Raw genomic sequence first — 22,379 nt, 5'->3', positions numbered from 1 at the left:
TATTTTCCTCACTAGGATTTAACTTTCACTTTTTAAAGGATGCCTTTTTGCCTCTCACTGCTTCTTTTTCTTTGTTGTTTAGCCACAGTGGCACTTTTTTGGTTCTCTATGTTTTTTAATTTGGGATATACATTTAAGTTGAGCCTCTATTATGGTGTCTTTAAAAAGCTTCCATGCAGCTTGCAGGGATTTCACTGTTGGGGGGAGGGATAGCTCAGTGGTTTGGGCACTGGCCTGCTAAAACCAGGGTTGTGAGTTCAATCCTATTTAGGGATCTGGGGCAAAAACTGGGGATTGGTCCTGCTTTGAGCAGGGGGTTGGACTACATGACCTCCTGAGGTCCCTTCCAAGCCTGATATTCTATGATTCTACTATACCTTTTAATTTCTGTTTAACTAACTTCCTCATTTTTGTGTAGTCCTCCTTTTTTAAATTAAATGCTACAGTGTTGGGTTACTGTGGTGTTTTCCACAACCCAGGGATGTGGAATTTAATTATATTATGGTCACTGTTATAAAGCAGTCCAGCTCTATTCATCTCTTGGACCAGATCCTATGCTCCAGTTAGGACTAAACCAAGAATTGCTTCTCTTCTTATGGGTTCCAGGACTAGCTGCTCCAAGGAGCAGTCATTTAAGGTGTCAAGAAACTTCCTCTGCATCCTGTCCTGAGGTGACATGTGTCCAGCCAATATGAGATGGACGTCGTGCACTTGGGCTTTCAGAAAACCTTTGACAAGGTTCCTCACCACAGGCTCTTAAGCAAAGTCAGCTGTCGTGGGATAAGAGGGAAGGTCCTTTCATTGATCAGTAACTGGTTTGGATCATTGGTCTGACCCAGTATGGCCATTCTTATGCTTTTTAACCCATTCCCTTTATTTTCAGTGTCTGACATGGGGCCATCCCCATTCTTTGGGTTGCTGGAAACTGGCTCCATTTGGATGAGGGATGCCTCACATCTTTAGGGGCACTGGCTTTGCATTTCTCAGTGTGTTCTCTTTGTCATTTCATTGCAGGACACAGATGCCTTTCACGCAGCGTAACTGTAGCTGTGTCAGTCCCAGGACACTGGAGAGACAAGGTGACTGAGGTAATATCTTCCATTGGGCCAACCTCTGTTAGTGCGCGAGACAAGTTTTATAGGTCTCTGTGGCTCGACAGCCGGTCTCTCAACCAGCAGAAGTCGACCCAATAGAAGATGGTGCTTCCCCCACCCTGTCTCTGCCGTGGATGCCTTTCACTACGTGAAATAAAAAACGCGGCTCGAGTTTAAGAAGGTTTTAGACCCTCTGGTTGCTCCACAGCCTTTAAGGCGAACTGTTCGCAAGCCCGGATCCCTGACACCGGGAGCAGCCCCTGCGGGTGCCCGCGGGGCAGGCGGGGCAGCGGGGGGCCGAGCCCCGAAGCCGGAGCACCGCTGACCTGGCCGGGCCGAGGGGCCCCGTGCGGCTCGCAAGCGGGTCTCCCCCACCGGCGCCTCCTTGGACTCTCCTGCTTCCGCGCTCAGGCCCGTTTCCGCGGCCGCCGCGATAAGCACGTCCCCGGCTCCAGGCGCCGCTTCCCCGGGCGCCCAGCCGCCCGCTCGCCGGGCCCTGCTCGGGCGAGGGGTCACCCCGGCGCGGGCAGGTCACCGCAGCACCGCGGAGAGGCGGCCCCGGGCCAACAGCCGCGGCGGGACGCGTCGGCCCGGTCCGCGCCCCTCCCCCCAGCGCCCGCACTCACCGGCCCCTACATCCCGGGCGGCAGCGGCCGGTCCGGCGGCGGCAGCAGCAGCAACAACACCGGAAGGAGCCCTCGGCTTAACGCCACTTCCGCCGCAGGAAGCACGGCTCACCCTACGCGCCACGTGACTCAGGGCACCAGCACTTCCGCTGGGAGTGGGCGTAAGGCTGCAGTGGCCAAGGCAGAAGCTTCCTTCTGATTGGTCGCAGGTGTCCCCTCGGTTAGTGTGATTGGATGCATGAGTCACGTGGGCTGTTTCTGCACCCTGACTACCGGAACGTCCCTCGGACGGGCGCCTGCGCTGTGCTGGGAGCTGCTCTCTGGCCCCGCCCCTCCTCTCGCGGCGCTGGGGGCAGATTCCCTCAGCCCGGCTCCCGGCGCGGGCTGCTGCCTTCGCCTCTGCTGGGGGCGGGGCCGGAGGCGCTTCTCCGCCCCGCTCCGCCCCGGGGCCGCGCCGCGCCGCGCCGCGCGGGACTTGTGGCGTCCGGCCCCCGGGCGGCTGCCCCGGCCCTCGCGGAGCCCTCCCGCGAAGGGGCGCCCCGGCCTCCCCGGCGCCCGGCGCCAGCCGCTGCCCTCCGCCTGGTCTCGGGCGGGCCTCGGGAGCCGCGTGCGGCCGCCGCGGGAGCCGCCGGGCGTCGGTGGCCCCTGAAAGGCGAGGCGGGGGGTGGGCGCTGGCTCGTGTGGGCCGCGGGGCGGCCACGTGCAGGGGGGAGTCCCCCCCCCCGGGGGGGCCAGAGCTGGCCCGGCCACTGGCTCGGGGCGCGTGGCCCACGCCCGACAGCAGGGCGGGAGGGGCCCGTCCGGGCGAGGCAGAGCTGCGTCTGGTGAGCCAGCCACTCCCCGTCCCTCTTCCAGCCCAGCTTCATGGAGTGAGATTTGCAAATGAAGTTTAGTTCTGGGGTTTTCTTTGAAGACTGTTTCTGAAGTTTTTTTGTTGGAGTACAGCTACTTTCAAACCGGTTATAGAGCCTCCAGGGAGATGGACGTGTGCTCCGACTGGCTTTTGTATGTTACCGTTCCCGATGTCCCATTTCTGTCCGTTTATTCTTTTACGTAGGGACTGTCCGGTTTGGCCAGTGTACATGGCAGAGGGCATTGCTGGCACATGATGGCGTCTATCACATTAGTAGATGTGCGGGTGGATGAGCCTCTGATGGTGTGGCTGATGTGGTTGGGTCCTCTGATGGTGTCACTAGAGTAGATATGGGGACATGTAGGTAGGCATAGCGGTCAGTAGGTTTGCGTTATAGGGTGGTGTTTATGTGACCATCACATATTTGCACTGTATCTGTATCAAGTATCTGAAGACCATTATCATGCATAGGGGAAACTGAGGCACCCCTACAGTAGTCAGAGGAAACTTTAAGAACAGTCCCACTTCGTCACACTCGCCTCTGGATCCTTTTCAGTTTCTCTACATCGTTTCTAGACATCAGTGACCAAAGCTGGACACCATACTCCAGCTGAGGCCAAACCAGCGCTGAGTAGAGCGGCACTGTCTCCTCCCATGACTTGCATGCTATGCTTCTGTTAATGCAACCTAAAATTGCATTTGCTTCTTTTTTTTTTTGTAACAACATCGTATTGCTGACTCATGCAGAGGTTGTGATCCACCGCAGCACGCAAATCCTTCTCAGCAGTGCTGCCGCCAAGCTGGGTGGTTATCCTCCATTTTGTATCCGTACATTAGGGCTCTGGTAGCAATCAGTCTAGGAGCCAAGTCCTCAAGCACAGCAGAGTACCAAACAAACTAAGGGGTTCTGGCCCACAGGCAGGGCAAAGCAAACAGGCAGTCTAGGAGCCCAGGCTGGGGCACCAAACAGTCTATGTGGCTCTGGCCTTCAGGCAGAGCAGAGTAGCTAAGCAGCCTGTCATCCTAGCGTTGGCAGACAGCAGACAAATTCAGGCCTTTTGGCTTGTGGTCGGGAGGCTGCCACCCAGGGGTGGGGTTGGTATCAGGGAGGAGGGGGGCCCAGGCCCACCCTACTCCACTGGGTCCCACTCCAGGGCCCTAACAGTGGCGAAGTGTTCCACCATTGCGTCAGTGGAGATCCAGCTGCAACATGCTGACCTGAATGTAGGCAGCAATGCAGCCAGAGTAGTCAGCTGTCCCTGGACTCCTTCCTCCCCTCGGGGTGTTCCTGGATCCTGGGGTTGTCCTCCATCTCCTTGGGATATACTGCCAGTGGCAGTCCCAGCAGCTTCTCTGCACATGGGGTGTCTGGTAGGCCTGCAAGTCTTTGGCGCAGCAGAGGTCCTCTTCAGGCCATTCCAGGAGCAGGTGGAGAGCATCTCCAACCTAACTGAGCTGCACAGGGCTTGCATTTTGTACTACTTGTCCTGCCCCCATGCTTTTGTGGCCTTCCTGGCTCTGCTCAGCAGGGGGTGGTCAGGGATTCCTCCCTGTCAATATTGGAAGGAGACCACACCCCCTCACTGCAGGTGGCAAACAATTTAATTAGTTTTAAGACAATGCTGGACAAATTTGTGAGTGCAATTGTATGACAGGGTTGCTTGTGGTGATGGGGGGCAGGGCTCAGCAGCCCTGGGGCTCTTTTCCAGTTTATGTTTGGTGTTCCTAATGCTCGCATGTCAGGGTTTCAGCAGTGGTCAGGAAAGGATTCCCTGCCCCCAGTGTTTTCTGGGAGGTTTTTTTTTTTAATCTCCTTTCCCTGAAGCTTCAGGGATGACTGTGGCTGGACATGGGACACTGGGTGGGGTGTGTCAGGGCTCTGAGATAGCACCAAGCAGTCTCCCTCTCAGGTGCTTGGCTGGCTGGTGCTTGCTCATATCATAGAATCATAGAATATCAGTGTTGGAAGGGACCTCAGGAGGTCATCTAGTCCAACCCCCTGCTCAAAGCAGGACCAATCCCCCACTAAATCATCCCTGCCAGGGCTTTGTCAAGCCTGACCTTAAAAACTTCTGAGGAAGGAGATTCCACCACCTCCCTAGGTAACACATTCCAGTGTTTCACCACCCTCCTAGTGAAAAAGTTTTTCCTAATATCCAACCTAAATCTCCCCCACTGCAACTTGAGACCATTACTCCTTGTTCTGTCATCTGCTACCACTGAGAACAGCCTAGAGCCATCCTCTTTGGAACCCCCTTTCAGGTAGTTGAAAGCAGCTATCAAATCCCCCCTCATTCTTCTCTTCTGTAGACTAAACATCCCCAGTTCCCTCAGCCTGTCCTCGTAACTCATGTGTTCCAGTCCCCTAATCATTTTTGTTGCCCTCCGCTGGACGCTTTCCAATTTTTCCACATCCTTCTTGTAGTGTGGGGCCTAAAACTGGACACAGTACTCCAGATGAGGCCTCACCAGTGTCGAATAGAGGGGAAAGATCACGTCCCTCGATCTGCTGGCAGTGCCCCTACTTATACATCCCAAAATGCCATTGGCCTTCTTGGCAACAAGAGCACACTGTTGACTCATATCCAGCTTCTCGTCCACTGTAACCACTAGGTCCTTTTCTCCAGAACTGCTGCCGAGCCATTCGGTCCCTAGTCTGTAGCGGTGCATGGGATTCTTCCATCCTAAGTGCAGGACTCTGCACTTGTCCTTGTTGAACCTCATCAGATTCCTTTTGGCCCAATCCTCCAATTTGTCTAGGTCCCTCTGTATCCTATCCTTACCCTCCAGCGTATCCACCTCTCCTCCCAGTTTACTGTCATCTGCAAACTTGCTGAGGGTGCAATCCACACCATCCTCCAGATCATTAGTGAAGATATTGAACAAAACCAGCCCCAGGCCTGACCCTTGGGGCACTCCACTTGATACCGGCTGCCAACTAGACATGGAGCCATTGATCACTACCCTTTGAGCCCAACAGTCTAGCCAGCTTTCTATCCACCTGATAGTCCATTCATCCAGCCCATACTTGTTTAACTTGCTGGCAAGAATACTGTGGGAGACAGTGTCAAAAGCTTTGCTAAAGTCAAGGAACAACATGTCCACTGCTTTCCCTTCATCCACAGAACCAGTTATCTCGTCATAGAAGACAATTAGATTAGTTAGGCATGACTTGCCCTTGGTGAATCCATGCTGACTGTTCCTGATCACTTTCCTCTCCTCTAAGTGCATCAGAATTGATTCCTTGAGGACCTGCTCCATGATTTTTCTGGGGACTGAGGTGAGGCTGACTGGCCTGTAGTTCCCAGGATCCTCCTCCTTCCCTTTTTTAAAGATGGGCACTACATTAGCCTTTTTCCAGTCGTCCGGGACTTCCCCCGATCGCCATGAATTTTCAAAGATAATGGCCAATGGCTCTGCAATCACATCCGCCAACTCCTTTAGCACTCTCAGATGCAGCGCATCCGGCCCCATGGACTTGTGCATGTCTAGCTTTTCTAAATAGTCCTGAACCACTTCTTTTTCCACAGGGGGCTGGTCACCTCCTCCCCGTGCTGTGCTGCCCAGTGCAGTAGTCTGGGAGCTGACCTTGTTCGTGAAGACAGAGGCAAAAAAAGCATTGAGTACATTAGCTTTTTCCACATCCTCTGTCACTAGGTTGCCTCCCTCATTCAGTAAGGGGCCCACACTTTCCTTGACTTTCTTCTTGTTGCTAACATACCTGAAGAAACCCTTCTTGTTACTCTCAGCATCTCTTGCTAGCTGCAACTCCAAGCATGATTTGGCCTTCCTGATTTCACTCCTGCATGCCTGAGCAATATTTTTATACTCATCCCTGGTCATTTGTCCAATCTTCCACTTCTTGTAAGCTTCTTTTTTGTATTTAAGATCAGCAAGGATTTCACTGTTAAGCCAAGCTGGTCGCCTGCCATATTTATTATTCTTTTTACACATATGCTCAGAGTCTAACTGATCACCATACGTGGGGTTAGGAAGGAATTTCCCCCAGGTCAGATTGCCAGTGACCGTGGGTGGGGTTTCATCTTCCCGTGCAGTGTGTGGATGTAGGTCACTTGCCAGGATTATCTGGGTATATTCCATTTAATCATTTCTCTGCCATTGCAGGGGCCTCGACCACTGGTGCACCCCAGTGACTCCTATTCTCTGCCTGTGGCATGTAATGATCTAGTCTCCTGTGCAGGAGTGGCAGGTTTGTAGAAATTTTGGTGGTGCCCAGATCTCACCCCTCCCCAAACTCTGCCCCCCCCCACCTGCCTAAGGCTCTGGGAGGGAGTTTGGGTGCAGGGAGGAGGTCTGGGGTGCAGGCCCTGGGCTGGGGCAGGGGATTGGGGTGCAGGAGGGGTACAGGCTCTGGGAGGGAGTTTGGGTGCAAAAGGGGATAGAGGTTGGGCTCTGGGAGGGAGTTTGGGTAGGGGAGTGGATCTGCGGTGCAGGCTCTGGGCTGGGGATGTAGGAGGGGGTGAGGGGTACAGGCTCTGGGAGGGAGTTTGGAGATGGGGGGTGTGGAGGGAGGGGATGCAAGCTCTGGGAGGGAGTTGGGGGTGGGAGTGAGTGCGGAGGGAGGGGGTGGAGGGATGAGGGGTTTGGGGTGTGTGAGGGGGCTCAGGGCTGGGGCAGAGGGTACGGGTGAGGGCTCTGTCTGGGGCTGGGGATGAGGGGTTTGGGGTGTTGAAGAGGCTCAGGACTAGGGCAGAGGGTTGGGGTGAGGGCTCTGGCTGGGGGTGCAGGCTCTGGGGTGGGGTGGGGAGTTTGGGGTGTAGGCAGGTTGCCCCTGGGGTGGGGACAGAGAGGAGGACTCCCCCCAGCCCTCTCCCTGCCGGCAGCAGTGAGCTCTGGGGGAGGGGCCTCCCTCTCTCCCCCCGGCAGCGCACTCACCTCACACCACTGTCACTACACTTGCTCCTATGGCCCCCTCAAGTCCAGGAAGCCCCCTTGCCTCCCCTGTGGTGGGTGCCAGGGAGGCTGCCATCACATATGCCCCTCCTCCCCTGCTGCTGCTGCCCCTCACTATAAGGGGTGAGGGATAGGGCTGCCCCTTGCCCACCGTGGGGCAGGAGCGGTGACTGCAGGTGGGGGGGCCCCCTGTGCTGGTGGAGGATCCTGCCAGGAAAGGGAAGGGTCCGAGGTGGAAGGGCAGGGTAAGGGCAGCCTGCCCAGCCATTAGTGAGAGGCGGGGCACTAGGACCTGGTGGCGGCAGTTGATGCAGGAGTCAGCGTGGAGCTGCAGGGGAGAGGCAGGAATGCTGGGGGGGGGGTGAGGGCAGCAAGTGGGGGCCAAGGGACACTTGGAGGAGATGCGTGGGGGCAGCAGGTGGGGCCGGGGTGAGACCCGGCCCCAAACATTGCTGGAGCCGGGCCCTGACTATTGCTGGAGCCCAGGCAACACGGGCCCACACAACTCACTGCCCCTGCTCCGGTGGGCTGTAATACTTTGGTCTCATTTTGTTTGGTGTGTGAGTGCTGGGTGGTGTTGGTGATCTGTGATATACAGGAGGTCAGACTAGATGATCTAGGGGTAACTTCTGGCCTTAAACTCTATGACAATGACTCTAAAAGTCTCCTGCCCTAGGAGTCACCTACCAGGTTCTGGTCCTTTCTCTTGTCATTTATAAACTGTGCACAGTCTTGCCATTCAGCACTCCAGCATTCAAAAGCAGCAGTCACACCCCAAAAATCATCTGATTTTTAAAAAAGTCAACACTGTGGTCTGTTTGCTCTCTGCTTTTTGAGCCTTTAGGGTTCATGTTTTCCGGCTTTACTCCACAACCAGGAAGGCTCAAAACTTACTTTCTTTTTTTAGTGGAAGCTGGAATTCTCACCTGAGTGAAAGAGCTGGGGCTTTGAGAAAAACACCAAATCTCACAACACTCATGATAGTATCACATGAGCTGACAACCCTGGAGCAACCCTCGCAGGCAGAAACATAAAGCCAGCCCATAACAGGAACCGATAGTCTTAGCTTCAGTGAACTCTGGCCTCAACCCAACCATAGGCAAAAGCCTCAGACATGATGGACCATATGTTATCTTGAAGGTCAGTAGCCTCGGAGAAATGGGGGAAGATTCCTCCAGAGTGTAGGGTCTTCTACTGAATTCCAGTATTGCCAAGGCCAGGAGCGCAGAATCATGGTTTTTGGCTGGTGGTCTGATTTTGGAACTCCCCCCCAACGTGTGTGTGACGATTAGTCTTTTACCAGCTCTTGCACATTTTTAACAAGGTGATTTTGGCCCCAGCTGCAACAGCGTCTGCAGGGGGACCCAGCTGAGAACAGGGCTTAAAAGTGCTTGACTCTGTACAAACACTTGTGAAGTGGGTGTTGAGGCAGGTAACAAGAGAGACCTGAACTCACGCTTTAGTGTAACGTACAGTGGGGAGTTTCTGATGTGGGAGCTAGATAGCCAACTCATTTTATGCAGGTGCCTCCACATATTTGATAGATGGGAACAATTTTTAATACCTGCTGAAGTGGGCAGGTTCCAAACTGGTGACCTACAGCTGATGGGCTCTGTAGCTCATTAGCAATGCCCTTAGCAGAAACCAATGCAAAAGCTGGGATTTGGTCTCTGGGCTGGCAGTTTAGTGCATATTCTATTCGGCTATAGGAAACTGTCTGGGGGAGTGTCTCAGGCTGGTTTTGCTTCCACAAAATAATATGAAGGCTGGAGCTTTTAGTGTCATTGTGAGAGTGGCTGCAGCATGGACCAGCATCACATTATGTGCCAGAGTCAGCAGCACGGGCATTCTGAATTCCCTACATTCCTCCCTCCAGCCCCAGGAGAAACTCGAGGGGCTTTTCCAATCCCCACTCCACAAACACAGGGCACAATCCAACCCTCAGTAAACTCTTCAGACAGCATTTTCAAACCTAAAATCAGGCCCCTAAGCCAGTGTTTTCAACCCCCAGCATTCAACAAGCGTTAGGCAGGCTCCCAAAATCATGAGATTTAAGAAAAATGTTTTCAAGTTTTTCTCTGCCATCATGAGATCTAGAAACTTTTCTTTGAATGAAAGCTGAGATCTCACAAATATGTGGCTTCCAGCAGCTGGGCAATCTCTGTAATAACAATAATAATAGAGAGAAAAAATACTAAGAGAAATTGTGTCATTGTGGGAGACTAGCTTCCAGGTAGAATAAGCAGCAATAATTGTACCTAGCTCTTATCTATTAGGATAGCGGTTCTCAAACTGGGGTCCATGAGGGTACTCCACAGGGTCTGCATGTCGTGTCCGGGGCTGCTGGCCCCGCTGATCAACTCCTCGCCATCCTTCCCAGTGCCTCCTGCATGCCATGGAACAGCTGGGAGGGAGGGAGGGGGAGGAATGGGGACAGGGAATGCTCAGGGGAGGGGGTGGAAAGAGGCAGGGAAGAGGAGGGGCAGGAGTGGAGAGGGGGTGGGAAGAGGTGGGGCAGGGCCTTGGGGGAAGGGGTGGAGTGGGGTTGGGGCTTGGGACTGAGCGGGGGTTGAGCACCCCCAGGGAAAATTAGAAGCCAGCTTGGGGGTCCATGAAAATTTTATCAAAATGGTCCTCAGGTTGCCAAAATTTAAGAACCGCTGTATTAGGAGATCTTCTCATCTACAGATAAGCATTCATAGAATCATAGAATATCAGGGTTGGAAGGGACCTCAGGAGGTCATCTAGTCCAACCCCCTGCTCAAAGCAGGACCAATCCCCAATCAAATCATCCCAGCCAGGCTTTATCAAGCCTGACCTTAAAAACTTCCAAGGAAGGAGATTCTACCACCTCCCTAGGTAACGCATTCCAGTGTTTCACCACCCTCCTGGTGAAAAAGTTTTTCCTAATATCCAACCTAAACCTCCCCCACTGCAACTTGAGACCATTACTCCTTGTCCTGTCCTCTTCTACCACTGAGAATAGTCTAGAACCATCCTCTCTGGAACCACCTCTCAGGTAGTTGAAAGCAGCTATCAAATCCCCCCTCATTCTTCTCTTCTGCAGACTAAACAATCCCAGTTCCCTCAGCCTCTCCTCATAAGTCATGTGTTCCAGCCCCCTAATCATTTTTGTTGCCCTTCGCTGGACTCTCTCCAATTTATCCACATCCTTCTTGTAGTGTGGGGCCCAAAACTGGACGCAGTACTCCAGATGAGGCCTCACCAATGTCGAATAGAGGGGAACGATCACGTCCCTCGATCTGCTCGCTATGCCCCTACTTATACATCCCAAAATGCCATTGGCCTCCTTGGCAACAAGGGCACACTGCTGACTCATATCCAGCTTCTCGTCCACTGTAACCCCTAGGTCCTTTTCCGCAGAACTGCTGCCTAGCCATTCGGTCCCTAGTCTGTAGCTGTGCATTGGGTTCTTCCGTCCTAAGTGCAGGACCCTGCACTTATCCTTATTGAACCTCATCAGGTTTCTTTTGGCCCAATCCTCCAATTTGTCTAGGTCCCTCTGTATCCTGTCTCTGCCCTCCAGCGTATCTACTACTCCTCCCAGTTTAGTATCATCCGCAAATTTGCTGAGAGTGCAATCCACACCATCCTCCAGATCATTTATGAAGATATTGAACAAAACTGGCCCCAGGACCGACCCCTGGGGCACTCCACTTGACACCGGCTGCCAACTAGACATGGAGCCATTGATCACTACCCGTTGAGCCCGACAATCTAGCCAACTTTCTATCCACCTTATAGTACATTCATCCAGCCCATACTTCTTTAACTTGCTGACAAGAATACTGTGGGAGACCGTGTCAAAAGCTTTGCTAAAGTCAAGAAACAATACATCCACTGCTTTCCCTTCATCCACAGAATCAGTAATCTCATCATAGAAGGCGATTAGATTAGTCAGGCATGACCTTCCCTTGGTGAATCCATGCTGACTGTTCCTGATCACTTTCCTCTCGTGTAAGTGCTTCAGGATTGATTCCTTGAGGACCTGCTCCATGATTTTTCCGGGGACTGAGGTGAGGCTGACTGGCCTGTAGTTCCCAGGATCCTCCTCCTTCATTCAGGGCACTTCAAGAGGAAACTGGTTCCTTTATTTACCCCTGATTTAAAGGGCCAAACTGTAAGCAGCTGTAAGACATGATTCTGCAATCATAGAGGAAAGGGGAGTTACAGGCCTCTCCAGGACCCTGTTGGTGACGTGTTCTCAGCAGTGGCCCGGCATGGATCCTCCCAAAACATGCCAGCCTGAACAGTCTTAGCACCATTCCCCTTTAAGGACTCCCTGGGTCACTTCCTACCCCTTCCTCAGATTCAACCATATCTGCAGCATCCTCTGCTTCCCCTCTGCAGTGTGACTGGTCTCTGCATCCTGGGGTGCAGGCCATTCTTCTGCTGGAGAGAGTGTCAAGCCTCCTTCCCCTCCAGCAGTCCCACCCTGACTGAGCAGCTCTGCAGGCTTTTATACCTGACTTCCAGGTGGACCATGCCGCTGGCTGCTTCTGCGAGGAGGGAAGGATTAACCCCCTCCGTACCAGTGTGGGGCTGATCCGCCCCATCACACACAGCCAAATGCAAGATAATACTTGGGGAACAGAGAATTGATGCTATACCTACAGGAGGGGGGCCTCTGTCTTGGGAAGCAGTGACTCGGAGAAGGACTTAGGGCTCATTAGAGATATTTGCCTCAACCTGAGCTCTCAGTGCAATGTTGTGGCAAAAGGGCTAATCCTTGGCTATATAAAATGGGGACTATCAAGTGGAAGATGGGAAGATACACGGCTTTGGGAAGCCTGTTACTAGAACACTGTCCACTGCTGGGGCCACCCTGCAAGAAGGATGTGGAAATGCTGGAGACACGTCAGAGGAGGGCTACAAAAATGAGGCAAGATCTGGAAAACAGGTCTTACGATGTGAGCTCAGCTTGTTCAGTGTGTCGAAGAGATGACTGAGATGTGACGTGGTCTCTGTGTCTAGGTCCTTGCCTGTGGGAAAGAGATCGGAGAGTGGGGGGCTTTTCAGCCTTGCTGGCAAATGCAGAACAAGGCTGAAGTTAGACAAATTCACCCTTGACATGAGGGTGAATAAACATTGGACATGTTTCCTGGGAGGGGGTGCACTCACCATACCTTGGAATCTTTGCGAGGAGCTTAGGTATGTTTCTAAAAGATGTGCTTCCATCCAGCTTTTGGGAGAGGTTCTGTGACCTGGGCGGGGCGGGTCAGGCAGGATTGTCAGCGTGGTCCCTTATAGCATATGAATTGCTGTGCTCTCCCCTTCCTCCCTGGGCCCCGGGGAGAATGGGATCTCCTGCATTTCCCTCAGCAGGGTAGAGCTTTGAAATAGTCAACAAAACTATGTAAAATGGGAAGGGATTCCTGTGAATAGTCTGGGTAAGGCAGAAATACCCCCCTGGAAAGGAAGCAAATATAAAAAAGGAGTACTAGTGGCACCTTAGAGACTAACCAATTTATTTGAGCATAAGCTTTCGTGAGCTACAGCTCACTTCATTGGATGCATCATGAAAACTTATGCCCAAATAAATTGGTTAGTCTCTAAGGTGCCACAAGTCCTCCTTTTCTTTTTGCGAATACAGACTAACACGGCTGTTAACTCTGAAACCAAACATAAAAAGCCTCCCATAAGAGGAGCAAAGAAACTTGTTATACACTGGTGCCATCTTGTGGATATCTGTGGGAGTGGCAGAGAACTTGCAAGAACAGAAATCTGAGAGCTATTTGGAAAGAGTCTGATAGAAATTAGAGCAGGGGTGGCCAACCTGGGGCTCGGGAGCCACATGCGGCTCTTCAGAAGTTAATATGCGGCTCCTTGTATAGGCATGGGCTCCGGGAGGGCTGGAGCTACAGGCACCAACTTTCCAATGTGCCGGGGGGCGCTCACTGCTCAACCCCTGGCTCTGCCACAGGCCCTGCCACCTCCCCTGAGCCTGCCGTGCCCTCACTCTTCACCCCCCAGAGCCTCCTGCATGCCATGAAACAGCTGATGGGGAGGGAAGGGGAGGCGCTGATTGGCGGGGCTGCTGGTGGGTGGGAGGTGCTGGGAGCAGGGGGTGGAAGCATATGGGGGGCTGCTGACTTATTACTGTGGCTCTTTGGCAATGTACATTGGTAAATTCTGGCTCCTTCTCAGGCTCAGGTTGGCCATCCCTCATGTATGCTCTGGAGAAGCTCTGCCCATATATTTGGGGATGGCGCTTCCACCTGCAGATTGACCATGCTGCACTGAAGTGGCTTCACACAGTCAAAAAGACTAACACAAAAACTTCTTCGGTGGAGAAGACTTAGCTCTTCAAGACTTTGATTTTGAGATACAACATTTCAGGAGCTTCTAACAAAGTGGCTGATGCACTCTCCCGGGAAGGTTTCCCAGAATCAGCTGGGTTAAAATGTCCCTGTATTCTAGGTCATTGTAGTCCTTAAAATGTGGAAAATACTGTTTAGTTCTTCAGGTAATTAGTAGTAAAATTAGAGGTGCATGTATTTTATTAACTCTGTTTTCCTAAACCTCCAGGAAGAAATCCCAGCCGGTGTGGACCCGATCTGAACCAGGCTGGCCAACACCCTCTGTGATTTGGGGGGCGTGATAATGAAAGGGGAGGGGTAGCTCCCTTTTATGGACACCCAGCCAGCTAGTAGCTATAAAATCCTCTTACTAGCTGTTCTCTAATTGCTCTACCTATAAAGGGTTAAAAAGTCTCACTGCTATGCATAGGTAAAAGGAAGTGAGTGGGCACCTGGCCAAAAGAGCCAGTGGGAAGGCTAGAACTTTTTAAAATTGAGAGAAGACTTCCCTTTTGTCTGTCTGTGGCTGTTCTCCTGGAGCGAGGCGGCAGGGCAGAGCTGTGCTGTAAGAAGCTTGGGCCAGGTATGAAAAAATCATCAGTATCATACCTAGAAACTCCTCATTTGAAACCCCAGCTATGTCAGTAGATCAGGAAATGTCTAGAAAGACGCAATTAGGTTTATGCCTTTACGGCTTGTGGATTCCTCTGTGCTAACCCCAGGTGCTTTTGTTTTGCTTGTAACCTTTAAGCTGGACCTCAAGAAAGCTATTCTTGGTGCTTAATCCTTGTAGTTGCTCTTTTAAAATTTAGCAATAGCCTGAGTCGCCGGATGTATTTTCATTTTCTTTCTTTTTTTTTAATAAAATTTACTTTTTTAAGAACAGAATTGGATTTTTGTGTCTTAAGAGGTTTGTACATGTTGTTTAATTATCTGGGTGGCAACAGCTGATTTCCTTTTTTTTTCTTTCTCAGCTCTTCCCCAGATGGGTGGTTGAAAGGGCTTGGGGGTACCTCATAGGAAGGAATTCCCAAGTGCGCCTTCCTGGGCTCTCAAAGGGGTTCTGCACTTGGGTGGTGGCAGCATCTACCAATCCAAGGTCAGAGAAAAGCTGTAACTTTGGGAATAATTTACCTAGATTTCAGTAAGGCGTTTGATACCGTGCCACATGGGGAATTATTAGTTAAATTGGATAAGATGGGGATCAATAGGAAAATTGAAAGATGGATAAGGAATTGGTTAAAGGGGAGACTACAACGGGTCCTACTGAAAGATGAACTGTCAGGCTGGAGGGAGGTTACCAGTGGAGTTCCTCAAGGATCGGTTTTGGGACCAATCTTACTTAATCTTTTTATTACTGACCTCGGCACAGAAAACGGGAGTGTGCTAATAAAGTTTGCGGATGATACAAAGCTGGGAGGTATTGCCAATTTAGAGAAGGACAGGGATATCCTACAGGAGGATCTGGATGACCTTGTAAACTGGAGTAATAGTAATAGGATGAAATTTAATAGTGAGAAGTGTAAGGTCATGCATTTTGGGATTAATACCTAGAATTTTAGTTATAAGCTGGGGATGCATCAATTAGAAGTAACGGAGGAGGAGAAGGACCTTGGAGTATTGGTTGATCATAGGATGACTATGAGCCGCCAATGTGATATGGCCATGAAAAAAGCTAATGCGGTCTTGGGATGCATCAGGAGAGGTATTTCCAGTAGGGATAAGGAGGTTTTAGTACCGTTATACAAGGCACTGGTGAGACCTCACCTGGAATACTGTGTGCAGTTCCCCGCCCCGTCCCCCTATCTCAGCTCACCTCCGCCTCCGCTCCGCCGCCTCCTCTGAGCGCGCCATGTGCCCGCTTTTTCCCCCTAGCTCCCAGGGCTTGCCGCCGTGAAACAGCTGATTCGCGTGGCAAGCGCTGGGAGGGAGGGGGGGAGGAGGCTGGGCCGTGGCGGGGATTTGGGGAGGGGTCCAATGGGACAGGGAGGGGGCAGAGTTGGGGTGGGGACTTTGGGGAAGGGGTTGGAATGGGGGCAGGGCCGGGGGCAGAGGGGGCGCGAGCACCCACTGGTGCCATAAGAAGTTGGCGCCTATGGATGCCCCCACCCCACGTTGGACCCGTGACTCCTCCCACCCCCATGCCAGGGACGAGCACAGTTCTCAGTCCCAGCCTGGGACTGAAGGGGAAATTATATCACCTGGGCGCACACAGCCCTGCCCCGGGCGCTGCAGCTGGAGGGCGTGGCAGCCATTCACCCCCATGTGTTTTGCAGGTAGGGGCCATCTGCCTCCTGGGCTTGGGGATCTGGGTGGCTGCAGACCCCAGTAGATTCCAGAGTATCATCACCTCCAAGCCCCTGCTGAGCGCTAGGGCCTCCCTCATCCTCACTATGAGTGTGGCCCTCTTGCTGCTGGGCTTCATGGGCTGCTTTGGGGCCCTCCGGGAGGGCCTGGCCCTGCTGCTGCTGGTGAGCTGGGTGCAGGTTCTGGCAGGGAGCACAGGGTGCGTCATGGCCACTGCCATAGCTGGCTTGGGCCCCGGCCTGGCTGCAGATGTGCAGGGAGGCACCAGTGGGAGCTGGTTGCCGCTAGACCTGGGCCAGTGATGGATTTCCCGGTTCGCTGGCACTTTGGAGAAGTCACAGAGACCCAAGCAGTTTGGGACTGGTACCGAAGCCTGCAGAATATGCAAGTGAGTCGCCAGACCCGTTTCCAGTCAGACCAAACCCGCCAAAGGGCCAGAGTCGCACAGCCGCCCTCCTTGTAGCGTTTAGCCGATTGGTTCAGGTTCACGTCCCTGTTCCCGTCAGATTGTGGGATTGGCTTGACCCCCGAGGTGTGATCACCCCGCCCATCGCGGTGCCTTCTCTGCTGCCAGGGGCTGGTGCTGCTGGGTGGCTCCGGGCCATATTCTCGTTCTCAAGCTTCCTCTGCAACCGGCAGGACAAAGAACGTTTCTCCGGGCTGCCTTTTTCCGGGCTTGCTTGGCCCCAGGCACTGCAGCTTTAACATCAAATCTGAGGTGTGCCACAAAGAAAAGGAGAGAACTGGTGACACAGGGAGCTCATGGTTCAGCCCCGATTGCTGTCACTGTCAGCCACCTGAAGCCCCAGGGTCAGCGTTGTGCAGGAGGTCAGACTAGATGATCATAATGGTTCCTTCTGACCTTACTATCTATGAACTAGGTTCACCGCGGGAAGGAGACCAAAGCCCTAAGGTAAGTGGGGAAGTGGGATACCGGAAGGAAGCACAAACAGGAAAGCGCGAGAGGGGAGGGCTCCTGCCTCATACTGAGAAAGCAGGACAAACAGCAAGTTATCTCAAGTGCCTATACACAAATGCAAGAAGCCTGGGAAACAAGCAGAGAGAACTGGAAGTCCTGGCACAGTCAAGGAATTACGATGTGATTGGAATAACAGAGACTTGGTGCGATAACTCACATGACTGGAGTACTGTCATGGATGGATATAAACTGTTCAGGAAGGACAGGCAGGGCAGAAAAGGTGGGGGAGTTGCACTGTATGTAAGCGAGCAGTATGACTGCTCAGACCTCCGGTATGAAACTGCAGAAAAACCTGAGAGTCTCTGGATTAAGTTTAGAAGTGTGAGTAACAAGGGTGATGTTGTGGTGGGAGTCTGCTGTAGACCACCGGACCAGGGGATGAGGTGGACGAGGCCTTCTTCCGGCAACTCACGGAAGTTACTAGATCGCAGGCCCTGGTTCTCATGGGAGACTTCAAACACCCTGATATCTGCTGGAAGAGCAATACAGCAGTGCACAGACAATCCAGGAAGTTTTTGGAAAGTGTAGGGGACAATTTCCTGGTGCAAGTGCTGGAGGAACCAACTAGGGGCAGAGCTCTTCTTGACCTGCTGCTCACAAACCGGGAAGAATTAGCAAAAGTGGATGGGAACCTGGGAGGCAGTGACCATGAGATGGTCAAGTTCAGGATCCTGACACAGGGAAGAAAGGAGAGCAGCAGAATACGGACCCTGGACTTCAGAAAAGCAGACTTTGACTCCCTCCGGAAACTGATGGGCAGGATCCCCTGGGAGAATAACACGAGGGGGAAAGGAGTCCAAGAGAGCTGGCTGTATTTTAAAGAATCCTTATTGAGGTTACAGGGACAAACCATCCCGATGTGTAGAAAGAATAGTAAATATGGCAGGTGACCAGCTTGGCTTAGCAGTGAAATCCTTGCTGATCTTAAACACAAAAAAGAGGCTTACAAGAAGTGGAAGATTGGACAAATGACCAGGGATGAGTATAAAAATATTGCTCGGGCATGTACGAGTGAAATCAAGAAGGCTAATCACACCTGGAATTGCAGCTAGCAAGAGATGTTAAGAGTAACAAGAAGGGTTTCTTCAGGTATGTTGGCAACAAGAAGAAAGTCAAGGAAAGTGTGGGCCCCTTACTGAATGAGGGAGGCAACCTAGTGACAGAGGATGTGGAAAAAGCTAATGTACTCAATGCTTTTTTTGCCTCTGTCTTCACGAACAAGGTCAGCTCCCAGACTACTGCACTGGGCAGTACAGCATGGGGAGGAGGTGATCAGCCCTCTGTGGAGAAAGAAGTGGTTTGGGACTATTTAGAAAAGCTGGATGAGCACAAGTCCATGGGGCCGGATGCGCTGCATCTGAGAGTGCTAAAGGAGTTGGCGGATGTGATTGCAGAGCCATTGGCCATTATCTTTGAAAATTCATGGCGATCGGGGGAAGTCCCAGACAACTGGAGAAAGGCTAATGTAGTGCCCATCTTTAAAAAAAGGGAAGAAGGAGGATCCTGGGAACTACAGGCCAGTCAGCCTCACCTCAGTCCCCGGAAAAATCATGGAGCAGGTCGTCAAGGAATCAATTCTGAAGCACTTAGAGGAGAGGAAAGTGATCAGGAACAGTCAGCATGGATTCACCAAGGGCAAGTCATGCCTAACTAATCTAATTGCCTTCTTTGATGAGATAACTGGCTTTGTGGATGAGGGGAAAGCAGTGGACGAGTTATTCCTTGACCTTAGCAAAGCTTTTGACACGGTCTCCCACAGTATTCTTGCCAGCAAGTTAAACAAGTATGGGCTGGATGAATGGACTATAAGGTGGATAGAAAGCTGGCTAGATCATCGGGCTCAACGCGCAGTGATCAATGGCTCCATGTCTAGTTGGCAGCCGGTATCAAGTGGAGTGTCCCAAGGGTCGGTCCTGGGGCTGGTTTTTTTCAATATCTTCATAAATGATCTGGAGGATGGTGTGGATTGCACCCTCAGGAAGTTTGCAGATGACACTAAACTGGGAGGAGAGGTAGATACGGTGGAGGGTAGGGATAGGATACAGAGGGCCCTAGAGAAATTGGAGGATTGGGTCAAAAGAAATCTGATGAGGTTCAACAAGGACAAGTGCAGAGTCCTGCACTTAGGACGGAAGAATCCCATGCACCGCTACAGACTAGGGACCGAATGGCTCGGCAGCAGTTCGGCAAAAAAGGACCTAGGGGTTACAGTGGACGAGAAGCTGGATATGAGTCAACAGTGTGCCCTTGTTGCCAAGAAGGCCAATGGCATTTTGGGATGTATATGTAGGGGCATTGCCAGCAGATCGAGGGACGTGATCGTTCCCCTCTATTCGACACTGGTGAGGCCTCATCTGGAGTACTGTGTCCAGTTTTGGACCCCACACTACAAGAAGGATGTGAAAAAATTGGAAGCGTCCAGCGGAGGGCAACAAAAATGATCAGGGGGCTGGAACACATGAGTTATGAGGAGAGGCTGAGGGAACTGGAATTGTTTAGTCTACAGAAGAGAAGAGTGAGGGGGGATTTGATAGCTGCTTTCAACTACCTGAAAGGGGGTTCCAAAGAGGATGGATCTAGACTGTTCTCAGTGGTAGCAGATGACAGAACAAGGAGCAATGGTCTTAAGTTGCAGTGGGGGAGGTTTAGGTTGGATATTAGGAAAAATGTTTTCACTCGTAGTGGAGGGTGGTGAAACACTGGAATGCGTTACCTAGGGAGGTGGTGGAATCTCCTTCCTTAGATATTTTTAAGGTCAGGCTTGACAAAGCCCTGGGATGATTTAGTTGGGGATTGGTCCTGCTTTGAGCAGGGGTTGGACTAGATGACCTCCTGAGGTCCCTTCCAACCCTAATATTCTATGATTCTATGAAATAAGGTATTTTACAGAGTGTCATAGAATCATAGAATAAAAACATAAGAATGGCCATAATGGTTCAGACCAAAGGTTCATCCAGCCCAGTATCCTGTCTACCAACAGTGGCCAATGCCATGTGCCCCAGAGGGAGTGAACCTAACAGGTAATGGATCAAGTGATCTCTCTCCTGCCATCCATCTCTAGTCGCTGACAACAGAGTCTAGCGACACCATTCCTTACCCATCCTGGCTAATAGCCATTAATGGACTTAACCTCCATGAATTTATCCAGTTCTCTTTTAACCCCTGTTATAGTCCTAGCCTCCACAACCTCCTCAGGCAAGGAGTTCCACAGGTTGACTGTGCGCTGAGTGAAGAAGAACTTCCTTTTATTTGTTTTAAACCTGCTGCCCATTAATTTCATTTGGTGGCCCCTAGTTCTTATATTATGGGAACAAGTAAATAACTTTTCCTTATTCACTTTCTCCACACCACTCATGATTTTATAGACCTCTATCATATCCCCCCTTAGTCTCCTTTTTTCCAAGCTGAAGAGTCCTAGCCTCTTTAATATCTTCTCATATGGGACCCGTTCCAAACCCCTAATCATTTTAGTTGCCCTTGTCTGAACCTTTTCTAATGCCAGTATATCTTTTCTGAGATGAGGGGACCACATCTGTATGCAGTATTCAAGATGTGGGTGTACCATGGATTTATATAAGGGCAATAAGATATTCTCCGTCTTATTCTCTATCCCTTTTTTAATGATTCCTAACATCCCATTTGCTTTTTTGACTGCCGCTGCACACTGCGTGGACGTCTTCAGAGAACTATCCACGATGACTCCAAGATCTCTTTCCTGATTAGTTGTAGCTAAATTAGCCCCCATCGTATTGTATTTATAGTTGGGGTTATTTTTTCCAGTGTGCATTACTTTACATTTACCCACATTAAATTTCATTTGCCATTTTGTTGCCCAATCACTTAGTTTTGTGAGATCTTTTTGAAGTTCTTCACAGTCTGCTTTGGTCTTAACTATCTTGAGCAGTTTAGTATCCTCTGCAAACTTTGCCACCTCACTGTTTACCCCTTTCTCCAGATCATTTATGAATAAGTTGAATAGGATTGGTCCTAGGACTGACCCTTGGAGAACACCACTAGTTACCCCTCTCCATTCTGGAAATTTACCATTTATTCCTACCCTTTATTCCCTGTCTTTTAACCAGTTCTCAGTCCATGAAAGGATCTTCCCTCTTATCCCATGACAACTTAATTATGTAAGAGTCTTTGGTGAGGGACCTTGTCAAAGGCTTTCTGGAAATCTAAGTACACTATGTCCACTGGATCCCCCTTGTCCACATGTTTGTCGACCCCCTCAAAGAACTCTAATAGACCAGTAAGACACGATCTCCCTTTACAGAAACCATGTTGACTTTTGCGCAACAATTTATGCTCTTCTTTTATTCTTAACTATTGTTTCAACTAATTTGCCCGGTATTGACGTTAGACTTATCAGTCTGTAATTGCCGGAATCACCTCTAGAGCCCTTTTTAAATATTGGCATTACATTAGGGATTAGCAGGAGAGCAGGGGGGAAAAAAACCTTTTGAAGTGATAATCAAGGTATCTAGCGGAGTGCCCCAAGGGTCGGTCCTGGGGCCAGTTTTGTTCAATATCTTCATTAATGATCTGGAGGATGGTGTGGATTACACCCTCAGCAAGTTTGCGGATGACACTAAACTGGGAGGAGTGGTAGATACGCTGGAGGGTAGGGATAAGATACAGAGGGACCTAGACAAATTGGAGGATTGGGCCAAAAGGAATCTGATGAGGTTCAACAAGGACAAGTGCAGAGTCCTGCACTTAGGACGGAAGAATCCCATGCACTGCTACAGACTAGGGACCGAATGGCTAGGCAGCAGTTCTGCAGAGAAGGACCTAGGGGTGACAGTGGACGAGAAGCTGGATATGAGTCAACAGTGTGCCCTTGTTGCCAAGAAGGCCAATGGCATTTTGGGGTGTATAAGTAGGGGCATTGCCAGCAGATCGAGGGACGTGATCGTTCCCCTCTATTCGACATTTGTGAGGCCTCATCTGGAGTACTGTGTCCAGTTTTGGGCCCCACACTACAAGAAGGATGTGGAGAAATTGGAGAGAGTCCAGCGAAGGGCAACAAAAATGATTAGGGGACTGGAACACATGAGTTATGAGGAGAGGCTGAGGGAACTCAGATTGTTTAGTCTGCAGAAGAGAAGCATGAGGGGGGATTTGATAGCTGCTTTCAACTACCTGAAAGGGGGTTCCAAAGAGGATGGCTCTAGACTGTTCTCAGTGGTAGCAGATGACAGAACGAGGAGTAATGGTCTCAAGTTGCTGTGGGGGAGGTTTAGGTTGGATATTAGGAAAAACTTTTTCACTAGGAGGGTGGTG

At 51.2% G+C, this 22,379-nt stretch overlaps 1 protein-coding gene across 2 annotated transcripts in view; it reads right to left on the bottom strand.

Moving 5' to 3' along the window:
- Positions 1–1,905, bottom strand: part of ADIPOR1 (adiponectin receptor 1) — a 38,808-nt gene extending 36,903 nt beyond the window's left edge. For both annotated transcript variants that reach the window (XR_012635940.1, XM_074935877.1), the window contains exon 1: positions 1,721–1,905. The gene's annotated coding sequence lies outside the window, so the exon portion shown is untranslated. The remainder of the gene's footprint in view (positions 1–1,720) is intronic.
- Positions 1,906–22,379: the final 20,474 nt, after the last annotated feature.

The sequence above is a fragment of the Natator depressus genome, chromosome 21, assembly GCF_965152275.1.
Source record: "Natator depressus isolate rNatDep1 chromosome 21, rNatDep2.hap1, whole genome shotgun sequence".
Taxonomy (NCBI): domain Eukaryota; kingdom Metazoa; phylum Chordata; order Testudines; family Cheloniidae; genus Natator; species Natator depressus.
The sequence above is the reverse complement of the archived record's forward strand: the minus strand, read 5'-3'. Positions and strand labels throughout refer to the sequence as shown.